Source organism: Tamandua tetradactyla, chromosome 4 (assembly GCF_023851605.1).
Source record: "Tamandua tetradactyla isolate mTamTet1 chromosome 4, mTamTet1.pri, whole genome shotgun sequence".
NCBI lineage: Eukaryota > Metazoa > Chordata > Mammalia > Pilosa > Myrmecophagidae > Tamandua > Tamandua tetradactyla.
In genome coordinates this window covers 48,797,645-48,810,369 of record NC_135330.1, presented here as the reverse complement: position 1 = coordinate 48,810,369, position 12,725 = coordinate 48,797,645, and the positions used below count along the sequence as shown (strand labels likewise).

The window sequence follows — 12,725 nt, the reverse complement described above, 5'->3', positions numbered from 1 at the left end:
ACACCAACAAAGAAAACCAGAATGTGGACATATTTAACAAAATCTTCAAAAAATGATCTTAAAAATGCTCAAGAAGATGAAGGAAAATACAGAGAAAGAAGTAAAGGATATCAGGAAAACAATGAATAAGCAATATTAGAATCTTAGTAAAGAGATAGAAATTTTAAAAAAGGAACCAAAACTACTGGAGTTGAAGACCACAATCATTGTAATGAGAAACTCCCAGGAGAGTTTAAACTGTAGATAGGATCAGGCTAAGAAGAAAGAATCAGTGAACTGGAAGACAAGACACTTGAAATGTGTCAGGCTGAGGACCAGAAATGAAAAATAATTATTAAAAGCAAAAATAGACTAAGATACCTCTGGGGCCCCATCAAAAGTACCAATATACGCATAATAGAAGGAATAGTCAAAGGAATAATGACAGAGAAGCGCCCAAACTCAGCAAAAGACGTGAATATGGACATGTAAGAAGCAGAGAGAACACCACATAGGATAAACAAGAAGAAAACACCCTATTATATATCAATCACAATATTTAATGCAAAGGACAAGGAAAGACTTCTGAAAGCTTCAAGAGAAAAGCAATCGGTCATGTACAAGGGAATCCCAAATAAGCTGGGTCCTGATTTCTCATCAGAAACCATCAAGGCAAGAAGGCAATAGGTTGAAACACTTCAAGTGCTGAAGGGAAACAACTGCCAGCCAAGATTTTTTTATCCAGCAAGACTTTCTATAAAAAATGAGGAGAGATTATGACATGCTCAGAGAAATAAAAGCTGAGAGAGTTTATCACGAGTAGACTTGCCCTAAGCAATGCTAAAGGAAATTTTTCAGACTGAAAGGAAAGGACACTAGACAATGGCTCAAAGTGGCATAAAGAAATAAAGACCTATGGTGAAAGTAACCATTTGGGTAATAATAAATGCCCGTATTATTGTAGTGTTTGGTATGTAACTCCACTTCTTATTTCTATAGGCGCTAAAATGCAAATGCATAAAAAGTAATGATAAAACTATGGTCTTGGATATAAAATATACAAAGATTTAAATCATAACAAGGAGAAAAAGAAAGATGGGGCAGAATGGTATGGGAAAATTATATGTGAATACTATCGAAGTTAAGTTGGTATCAAGCCAAATATCATTGTTATATATTTGATGTTAAACCCATGGTAAGCACAAGAAAAATAGATGAAAAATAATCCAGATAGAAGTGAGAAGACTCTCAATATTGTATGTCATGAAAAGTCAAGCCAACATATAAGTATGCTGTAAGTGAAGTGAGTGACAAAAGGTATAAGACTTACAAAGGTTAAATCACAAAATAAAAGTCCTGTTTTATCAGTAGTGATATTAAAGGTAAGTGGCTTAAACTCTCCAATTAAAAGGCAGAAATTGGCAGAATGGATAAAAAAGCATGACTCAGTTATGTTCTGTCTATAAGAGACTTACTGTAAAGTCAAAGATGCAAGTAGGTTGAGGGTGAAAAGATGAAAAAAATATATATTATGCAAGTAGTAACCAAAAGAGAGTGGGGTAGTTATACTAATATCAAATAAAATAGATGTTATGTCAAAAGCAATTATATGGGACTAACATGGTCATTATATACTGATAAAGGGGACAATTCGACAAGAATATGTAACAATTATAAATATATATGCACCTTATAGCATAGCCCCAAAATATATGAGGCAAATACTGACAGATTCAAATGGAGAAATCGATAGTTCTACAATATTAGTAGGAGATTTTTATACACCACTTTCAATAATGAATAAAACATCTAGTCAGAAGATCAATAAGTAAATGCAAGACTTGAATGATACTCTGAATGAACTATACCTAGCAGACATATATAGAACACTTCACCAGACAAAATCAAAGTACACATGGATCATTCTCCAGGATAGAGCATGCGTTAGGTCACAAAACAAGTCTCAATAAATTAAAAAATATTTAAATCGTACAATATACATTCTCTAACTGCAACAGAATGAAGCTAGAAATCAATTATAGAGAGAGAAATAAAAAATTCATAAATATATGGAAATTAAACAACATATTCCTAAACATCCTATGGGAAAACAGGAAATAAAAAATGAAATTAACAAATATCTTGAGGAAAATGAAAATGAAAGTACACCATACCAAAACTTTTGGGATGCAGTGAAGGCAGTGTGGAGAGGGAAATTGATAGCTCTAAGTGCTATGCTTATATTAAAAATGGAGTGCATTACTTACCTCCACTCTTAGCCTGCTGGCGATGGTAACTGGGACCTGGTGTCAACTCCTGTCATCTTTGCCTCCAAAGCCATAGCCACCATGCATGAGTGCATTCACTTTGGCCAGGCTGGTGTCCAGTTTGGCAATGCCTGCTGGGAACTCTACTGTCTGGAAAGTGGCATCCAGCCCAATGGCCAGATGCCAAGTGATAAGACCATTGGGGTAGGAGATGATGCCTTCAACACCTTCTTCAGTGAATGGGTGCCAGCAGGCACATGCTCAAGGTGGTGTTTGTTGATCTTGAACCCATGGTCATTGATAGAGTTAATACCAGCACCTAAAACCAGCTCTTCCACCCTGAGCAGCTCATCACAGGCAAGGAAGATGCTGCCCGTAACTATGCTTGTGGGCACTACACCATTGACAAGGAGATCACTGACCTTGTCGTGGACAGAATTTGCAACCTGTCATGGACAGAATTTGCAAGCTGGCTGACAGGTCTTCAGGGCTTCCTGGTTTTCCACAGCTTTGGTGGGGGAACTGGTTCTGAGTTCACCTCCCTGCTGATGGAGCATCTCTCTGTTGATTAAGGCAAGAAGTCCAAATTGGAATTTTCCATTTACCCAGTCCCCGAGGTCTTCATGCCTGTAGTTGAGCCCTACAACTCCAGCCTCACCACCCACACCACTCCAGAGCACTCAGATTGTGCCTTCATGGTAGTCAATGAGGCCATCTATGACATTTGTCATAGGAACCTTGATATTGAGTGCCCAACCTACACCAAACTGCCTTATTAGCCAGATTGTGTCCTCCATCACTGCTTCCCTCAGGTTTGATGGTGCCCTGAATGTGGATCTGACAGAATTCCAGACCAACTTGGTTCCCTATCCCTGCATCCACTTTCTTCTGGCCACATATGCCCCCACCATCTCTGCTAAGAAAGCCTACCATGAACAGCTTTCTGTAGCAGAGATTACCAATGCTTGCTTTGAGCCAGCCAAACAGATGGTGAAATGTGAACCTCACCATGGTGAATACATGGCTTGCTGCCTTGCTGTACCATGGTGATGTGGTTCCCAAAGATGTCAACGCTGCCATTACCACCATCAAAACCAAGCACAGCATCCAGTTTGTGGATTGGTGTCCCACTGGCTTCAAGGTTGGCATGAATTACCAGCCTCCCATTGTGCTACCTGGTGGTGATCTGGCCAAAGTCCAGCGAGCTGTGTGCATGCTGAGCAACACCACAGCCATTACTGAGGCCTGGGTTCACCTGGACCACGAGTTTGACCTGATATATGCCAAGCGTGCCTTTGTTCACCAGTACATGGTTGAGGGGATGGAGAAAGGAGAGTTTTCAGAGGCCCATGAGCTCATGGCTGCCCTTAAGAAGGATTATGAGGAGGTTGGTGTGCATCTGTTGAAGGAGAGGGTGAGGAAGAAGGAGAGGAATACTAATACTCATTTCTCTGAGCACTACAGCATGTCATACTACCACTACTTGTGCTTCTATGTTAACTAACAGGCCTTTAAACACTGATTAAATTGTCTTTATTCTAAATTGTGATCATGTCTTATTTTTTTCTATGTGTAACTAAAGATTTCCATCATGTCTCAAGGTAAAGGTTCTAAGAAAAATTTTTTAAAAATGTAGAAAGACTTCAAATTAGAGACCTAAACTCAAAAGTAGAAGAGCTAGAAAAAGAAGAGCAAACTAATTCCAAAGCCAGCAGAGGGAAGGAAATAACAAAGATTAAAGTGGTGATAAAGATGCAAACAACAAACAAACAAAACAATAGAGAGAATCAACAAAACCAAAAGTTGGTTCCTGGAAAAGGTAAACAAAAGTGACAAACTTTTTATCAAGACTGATAAAAAAGAGAGAGAATACAAATAATGAAAATCAGAAATGCAAAGGAAGATAGTACTACCCACCCTGCTAAAATAAAAAGGACTATAAGAGGATGCTATGAACAATTGTATGACAACAAATCAGGACTGGATGAAATGGATAAATTCTTAGAAACACTGAAACTACCTACATTGACTCCAGAAGAAACAGAAGATTGCACAGAACAATTACATGTAAAGAGATAGAATCAGTAATCAAAATCCTCTCAACAAAGAAAAACCAAGGACCAGATGGCTTCACAGGAGAATTCTAGCAAATATTTCAAGAAGACTTAACTCCAGTTCTGTTCAAATCTTCCAAAATATTGAAGAGGAGTGAACATTCCCCAATTCATGCTATGAAGGCAATATCACCGTCATTCCAAAGCCTGATAAAGATACCAGAAGGAAAGAATGGTGAAGACCAATATCTTTTATGAACATAGATGCAAAAATCCTCAACAAAGTACTAGCAAACTGAATCCAACAGTAAATGAAAATAATCATACACCATGATCAAGGAAAATTTATCCTTGGCATACAAGGTTGGTTCAATATAAGGAAATCAATTAATGTGATACACTACACAAACAGAATGAAGGGAAGAAAACACATGATTATCTGAATTGATACAGAACAGGCATCATAATCCTGGACTTGATAAAAACTTTTTAAATACTAAGAATAGAACAAAACTTCCTCAGCATGATATAGGGCATAAATGAGAAGTCCACAGCTAATATCCTACTTGATGGTGAAAGACTAAAAACTTTCTTTCTAAGGCTAGGAACAACACAAGAATGCCCACTGTCATAGGAACAGACAAGGATGTCCACTGTCACAACTGGTTTTCCACATTTTATTGGAAGTTCTTGCCAGAGCAATTAGACAAAAGAAAAATAAAAAGAATAAAAGGGATCCAAGTTTGAAAGTAAGAAGTAAAACCTTCCTTATTTGTGGATAATATGATTCTATATACAGAAGTTCCTGAAAAATTCACAATAATCCTCCTAGAGATAATAAATAAATTTGGCAAAGAGGTGAGGTTCTAGATCAACACCCCAAAAATCAGTAGGGGTTTTATACACAAGAAATGAATAATTGGAAGAAGAAACCAAGAAAAAATTCCATTCACAATATCAACTAAAAGAACCTAATATCTAGAAATACATCTAACCAAGGATGTAAAGAAGTTGTATATAGAAAACTAGAAAATATTGCTGCAAGAAATCAAAGAAGACCTAAATAAGTGGAAGGACATTCCATGTTCATGCATTGGAAGACTATCATTAAGATGTCGTCCTACCTAAAACAATTTATAGATTCAATGTAACCCCAATTAAAATTCCAACAACCTGCTTTCCAGAAGTGGAAAAGCCAATCATCAAATTTCTATGGATGGTAAGAGGCCCTGAATAGCTTAAGACATCTTGAAAAAGAAGAATGAGGTTGGTGGACTCACATTTCCTGATTTTAAAACTTATTACAAAGTCACAGTAACCAAAATAGCATGGTACTGGCACAAGGGACAGACAAATAAACTAATGGAATAAAATTGAGAGCTCAGAAATCATCCCTCACATTCTGGACAAGGGGGAAAAGAGCACTTAATTGGGAAATAGCAGTCTCTTCAACAGATGGTGCTGGTAAAACTAGATCTCCATTTTCAAAAAGAAAAAAATAAAGAGGCTTCCTAGTTTATATCACACACAAAAATAAACTCAAAATCTATCAAATACATAAATATAAGAGCCAGAACTATCGAACTCCCAGAAGAAAACACAGGGAAGCATCTTTAGGACTTGTTTTTAGGCAATGTTTTTTTCAGACTTTACACACAAAGCACGCACAACAAAAGGAAAAATAGATAAATTGAACCTCATCAAAATTGAAAACTTTTGGGCCTCAAAGGATTTTATCCTGAAAGTAAAATGATAACCTACACAATGGGAGAAAATATTTGGAAACCACAAATACAATAAAGGTTTAATATACAGGTTATATAAAGAAATCTTTCAATTTAACAACAAAAGACAAACAACCCAATTAAAAAATGGGCAAAAACTTGAATAAATATCTCTCCAAAGAAGCATATAAAAAGATGTTCAACATCATTACTCATCAGGGAAATGCAAATCAAAACCACAAGGAGATACCATTTCACACCCATTAGAATGGCTGCTATTTAAGAAATGGAGATAAGTGTTGGAGTGGATGTGTTGAAATAGGAACACTCATTCATTGCTGGTGGCAATGTAATATGGAGCAGCTGCTATGGAAGACATTTTGGCAATTCCTCAGACAGCTACGTATATAACTACAGCATGACCTGACAAAATCAGTACTAAGTATATAACCAAAAGAAGTGAAAGCAAGGACCTGACCAGATATTTATACAATGATATTCATAGTGGCAATATTCATAATTGCCCAAAGATGGAAGCGACCCATCCATTGGTGTCCATCAACCAATGAATGGTTAAGTAAAATGTGGTATATGCATACAATGGACTATTATTCAGATATAACAAGGAAAGAAATCCTGATACAATGGATGAGTCTTGAAGACATCATGTTGAGTGAAATAAGTCAGACAGAAAAGGACAATAGTATATCATCTCACTTATTTGACTAAACTAGAATAAGAAAACTCAAAGAGTCAGAATCTAGAATAAAGGTTACCAGGGGAGGGGTTGGGGATAGGGAATGGGAAGTTAAGGCTTAAAATGTACAGAGTTCATATTTGGAGTGATGGACATGTTCTGGTAACAGATGCTGTTAATGGTAACACAACATTGTGCATTGTAATTGACAGTAGTGAAATATATATCTGAATATGATTAATAGGGAAATAGATTCTATATATGATAAGAATAAAAATTTTAAAAAATCTACAAAAGTATACTACAGAAACAGAGAACCCTAAATTAAACCTTAGGCTATAGTTAATAGTACAATTATGAAAGTATGCTATAATCAATGATAACAAATGTTTCACAACAAGGCAGTGTCAATAATAGGTATTATATGGGTAATTATGCATAATTGCTTTCTAGCAGCACAACTTCTCTGATAAAGAAATAAAAATGTAAAACAAATATTTTTTGCACATTCCAAGTGCATCATTCAGTTTTTTCTGCTTTGACCTTCTTACATGGTGAATTGTCTGACTAGATTTTGTAAATTTGAACCACTAGTACATTCATAGAATAAACTGTACTTGTTTATGGTATATTATTTTTTTAATATAATGTTAGCTTTAGTGTTTTGATGTTTTAGGATTATTGAATATATTTCAATGAATGATGATCATCTCTATTTGTTTTTTGTGCTTTTAATCAGATTGGGATTACTAGGTAAAATGATTTAAGAATCTACATTTTTTATAGTTTGAAATAGTTTAAATAGAATAATTCTAACCAGTTACCTGTAAGTTTAATAAGTTTGATGATATATCAGCCTACTTTTTTTGTTACTGTTGTCTTTTTTAAGGGTAGTTATTTGATAATTTCCTCCATAAATATTGATCTACTTGTTTTTTGTCATGTTTTAAAATTTATATACTTTGAGAAATTCTGCCATTTTATTCATATTTTAAATTTCTTAACAGAGGTACATAAAATATCCTCATAATTATTTCCTTTGTATCAAAGGTTATATACTGGTTTGTCTTTCTAATCTTTTATTACTCTTTTGCTATTTAAGTATTTTGTCTATTCCCTCCCCCCCAAAGAAACCAATGTCATTTTTAATAATCAGTTATTTTTGTATTTTATGATTTATTAATTTTTGCTTTAAATTTTAATTCAATTTTTCTGCTTTACTAAATGTTCTATAGTCTTCTGTAGATCTTCTTTACTGGATTGCTTAATTCTTTCAATTTTATTCATATTTATTAATGAGTATGTTTAAGGTTTTGGATTTTCCTTTGAGTATAGCTTTGGCCTTACATGTTTTTATATGTAGTGTACTTATCACTTTTAATTTCAAAATATACGTTTTTATTTCCTTTCTGACCCAAAGTTATTTAGATATTTATCTTTTTTTAACCCTCCACATTTTATTTACATTTTAAGACTAACTTTAATCTTAAAATCACATATCCATACACCTATTTCCTTTTAGTTGGTTTCACTTAAATGCATGGCTTGTTAAACAAAAACTGTAAACTAATATTTACCATGTCTATTACAAGTAACACACAGGGGATAGCTTTTAACAGAACTTCATTGACACTCCCCAACTTTTTTTTTAATTATAAATGCAGATATCAAAACAATCCTGACCATATTTTTGACTCTACTAGTAGTCAGTACTCACAGTGCTTCAAAAATTAGCACAATTCTCAATAATATTCATTGTACCTGCTACTTTAAGCAATTTACATTGCAGCTCTTTCACTAAGCAAGTGAATAAAGCATGCCATTTATGTTTTTCCTTCTTGAAATTAGTTTTCAATCTGACAGTTCTTACCATGCTTTTATCTTGTAAACCTGAATTCTACTCTAAGTATTTCAAGTTTATGCTTAAATGACAGTGCCTTTATAAAATGAAAAAAATAATTGTGCTTCATTTATTTATTTCATTTATTTCCTGTTACTTGAAAATGTGATGGGTGTACATATATTAAATGTATTCTTAGGAATGTCTAAATGATGTTTACCAGCTGAAATTCATTTACTTAATTTATGGGTATTCTGCATTGTGATACCTAATAAAGACATTAACATGAGTAGAAAGTTGTTGATTTAAGACAAGTCTGAAATCCACTAAAATTAATTGTTGCATGTTTGTCTTTCTGGTGGCTGTGGAAGCTTCATATTTTTTTTGGACATCATCAGATGTCTTAGCTCTTGAAGTCAACTTTAATACTATATGAATTTTGCCATTTTGCTAACACTGGTATGCTCTGTGCATTCACCATTCCACTGGAATTATTTATTCCATTCATATTAATTTTTGTCATACATCTAACTGATAGAGGAGCGTCTGGGTTTTTAGGTCCACATGCTACTCCCTAGCCATATATTCTGTTTTTGTAATTAATCCTTGATGGCCCAATAATCATGCTTGTTCACCTCGTAAGTGTCATCTCTTCATCATCTTCCAGGACCCAGCTAACAGTATCATCATCTACTGCTTTTTGTCCTCCTTCAAGTTGTTCCAACAAGCAAAAATTTAACTCCTGTGAGACCACCATCTTCTCCTGCAGCCCAATGCAGCCCTAGAAATTTGTCTTTTAAAGTCTAATTGACTGGATATTTGGCAGCTATAATTTTCCATTAATTTACTGCTTAAATTCACTATCATAATTGAATGTGACTTGTATACAGTCTAATTGTTTGAATGTATTGAATTTTTCTTGGGACCTCATATGGAATGTCGATGTGATGTTGGAGGTTGATCTTGTGATCACAAGGTAAAAGCCACATGCTAACTAAGCCTGAGAACAAATATGGACAGAGCAAAACAAAAATAGTTTTCTTTTTTCAATAGTAGCTAAATGCAATCTGTAGCTGATGTAAGTTCCATAAACTCTTCAAGCATACTGCTAACTAATAAGCCCTTTGTGAATAAAATAGTTTGAGGAGAAATAAGAAGTAATAGACAAGAAAGAGCCTCAGCCTCATTTCCGCTGCTGCACAGAGACTGTTAGAGTTCTGTCCATCCACCATCACCTACTCCAGACACAGAACATACAGTCATGGGTAAAAATGAGCTGGTGCAGAAGGTTAATGGCCAAGCAGGCTGTGTGATATGATGACATGGCAGCTTCCATGAAGTCTGTAACTGAGCAAGGTGCTGAATTATCCAGTAAGGAGAGAAATCTTCTCTTCATTGCTTATAATAATGTTAGAGGAGCTCGTAGGTTATCTTGCAGGATCACCTCAAGTATTGAGCAAAAGACAGAAGGTGTTGAGAAAAAAATAGCAGATGACTAGAGAATACAGAGAGAAAATTGAGACTGAGCTAAGAGATATCTGCAGTCATGTATTGTCTCTTTTGGAAAAGTTCTTGATCCCCAGTGTCTCACAAGCAGGAGTAAGGTATTCTATTTGAAAATGAAAGGGGACTACTATTGTTACTTGGCTAAGGTTGCTTCTGGTGAGGACAAGAAAGGGATTGTGGGTCAGTCACAACAAACATACCAAGAAGCATTTGAAATCAGCAAAAAAGAAATGCAACCAATGCATCCTTTCAGATTGGCTCTAGCCCTTAACTTTTCTGTGTTCTATTATGAGATTCTGAATTCCCTGGAGAAGGCCTGCTCTCTCTCTCTCTCTTTTTTAATCATAACAACATACAAACACAAACTTTCTTACCATATGATCATTCCATTCTTGGTATAATCAATAACTCACAATATCATCACATATTCATCACCATGATAATTTCTCAGAACACTTGCATCAATTCAGAAAAAGAGCAAAGAAAAAGACTCATACATACCATACCCCTTACCCCTTCCTCTCATCGACTGCCAGCACTTCCATCCACCCAATATATATTAGCCCCTGTTTCCCCTATTTTTTCTATACCCCTTATCACTCCCTTTCATTGATCACTAGCATCTCATTCCACTAAATTCATTTTAACATTTGTTCTCCCATTATTTATTTATTTTTAATCCATATGTTTTCCTCATCTGTCCATACCATAGACAAAAGAAGCATCAGACACAAGGTTTTCACAATTACACAGTCACACTGCAAAAGCCATATCATCATACAATCATCTCCAAGAAACATGGCCACTGGAACACAACTCTACATTTTCAGGCACTTCCCTCCAGCCTTTCCAACATACCTCAACCAAAAAGGTGGTATCTATATAATGCTTAAGAATAACCTCCAGGATAATCTCTCAACACTGTTTGGAATCTCTCAGACACTGACACTTTATTTTGTCTAATTTCTCTCTTTCCCCTCCTGGTCTAGAAGGTTTTCTCATTTCCTTGATGCTGAGTTCCAGCTCATTTTAGGATTTCTGTCCCATATTGCCAGGAAGGTTTACATGCCTGGGAGTCATGTCCCATGTAGAGAGGGGGAGGGCAGTGAGTTTGCTTGTCATGTTTGCTGAGAGAGAGAGGCCACATCTAAGCAACATAAGAGGTTCTCTGGGGGTGACTCTTAGGCCTAATTCCAAACCGGCTGAGCCTATCCCCTGTGGGGACAAACCCTGTATGAACAAACCCCAAAATTGAGGGCTCAGCCCGTTGCTTTGGTTGTTCCAACTGCTTGAAAGAACATGAGGAATTCTCCACGTAGGGAAGTCGAACTCTCCCCTTTTCTCGCCATTCCTTTAAGGAGACTTTGCAAACACCCTCCCATTCACTGGAAAGCCTGCTCTCTTGCAAAGCAAGACAGCTTTTGATGAAGGCATTGTTGAACTTAATACATTAAGTGAAGAATCATACAAAGATAGCACCCTAACAACACAATTACTAAGAGGAAAATTGACATTGTGGGCATTGGATACCTAAGGAGAGACTCTGAAGCAGAAGAAGGGGAAAATTAACCAGGCTTCCAATTTTTGTCTATCTCATTGTAAAATTTACACAGTAGACCCTTCGTCATCCATGCTGTCCCAGAAATAGTTTTTTGTTTATGATTTATGACAGATTTGTGTTCTTCTATTTGAACTTCTGTATTTCCTATGTGGTTTTTATGTTTAATATTAGGGGAGTAGAGCCAATGAACATTTAGATGGTTATCTGTCTTCATCTTGAGGTGGCCAATATGGGGATGTGGGACTTTTATACAAGTTATAAATGTTTGGCATAGTACTTTTGGTACATTGTGGCTTTACAAGGGCCAGTGTTAAAACTGCTTCCATGTCTAAGCAAAGAAAACTGTCCTGGTGGGAGTAAAAGGGATAATTGGATCCAGTTAGAAGTGTAGTTATTGTGGGTACCTTAATATGTGGAGCACTTTCAAGGCAGTGGTAGTAATAGATATTCCATGGTTATCACATGCTGCACCAGGTGTATCTGTGGAATTAATACAGAATCTCAGTGCATACACGTTTGGCTACAGCTGCAGAAGTGTTCCTTTAGACAAAGTTGTGACCCAGTTTACTCTGTAGAAGGGCAGAAACTGTTCACATTCTATTATTCATAAAATTACTTGTTTGCTTTCATTATTTTTGCTACACTCATTTTATTTGTATTTGAATGTTTTAGGCAACCTAAGAACAAACGTACAAGTAAAATGCAGCAAAAATGAGTTGCTTAATATTCATTACTTCAAGCAAAGCAGTAAAACAAAAAAAACCCCATGAATTTGACTTTTGTTTTAAAGGTTTTTTGTTTTTGATATTTGTCAAAATGCATGTGCTGTAAAAATAGTTAACAGGGAAATAACTTTACATGGCTAGCTTTATTTAATGTCTTATGAAATTTTCATGAACAGTCCAAGCATAATTGTTAAGGACACCTGTTTTCTAAAACTCAGAGCTGGAAATCTGCAGCTCTGAAAATCAGCATCACTAGATATAACAATTGTTAAAGTAACCAAAAAAGAGATCAGGATTCAATTAGAGATAAAAACAAAGCTGATCCAATGGGGACTAAGGTAAATAAGAATACAGGGCAAAGGATGATAGTAC

At 35.6% G+C, this 12,725-nt stretch overlaps 2 pseudogenes; one reads left to right on the top strand and one right to left on the bottom strand.

Moving 5' to 3' along the window:
• The first annotated feature begins 2,327 nt into the window (after positions 1-2,327).
• Positions 2,328-3,686, top strand: LOC143678941 (tubulin alpha-1B chain-like; annotated as a pseudogene).
• A 5,207-nt stretch (positions 3,687-8,893) lies between these two features.
• LOC143680235 (ubiquitin-conjugating enzyme E2 variant 2 pseudogene) lies at positions 8,894-9,318 on the bottom strand (annotated as a pseudogene).
• Between the last annotated feature and the right edge of the window lie 3,407 nt (positions 9,319-12,725).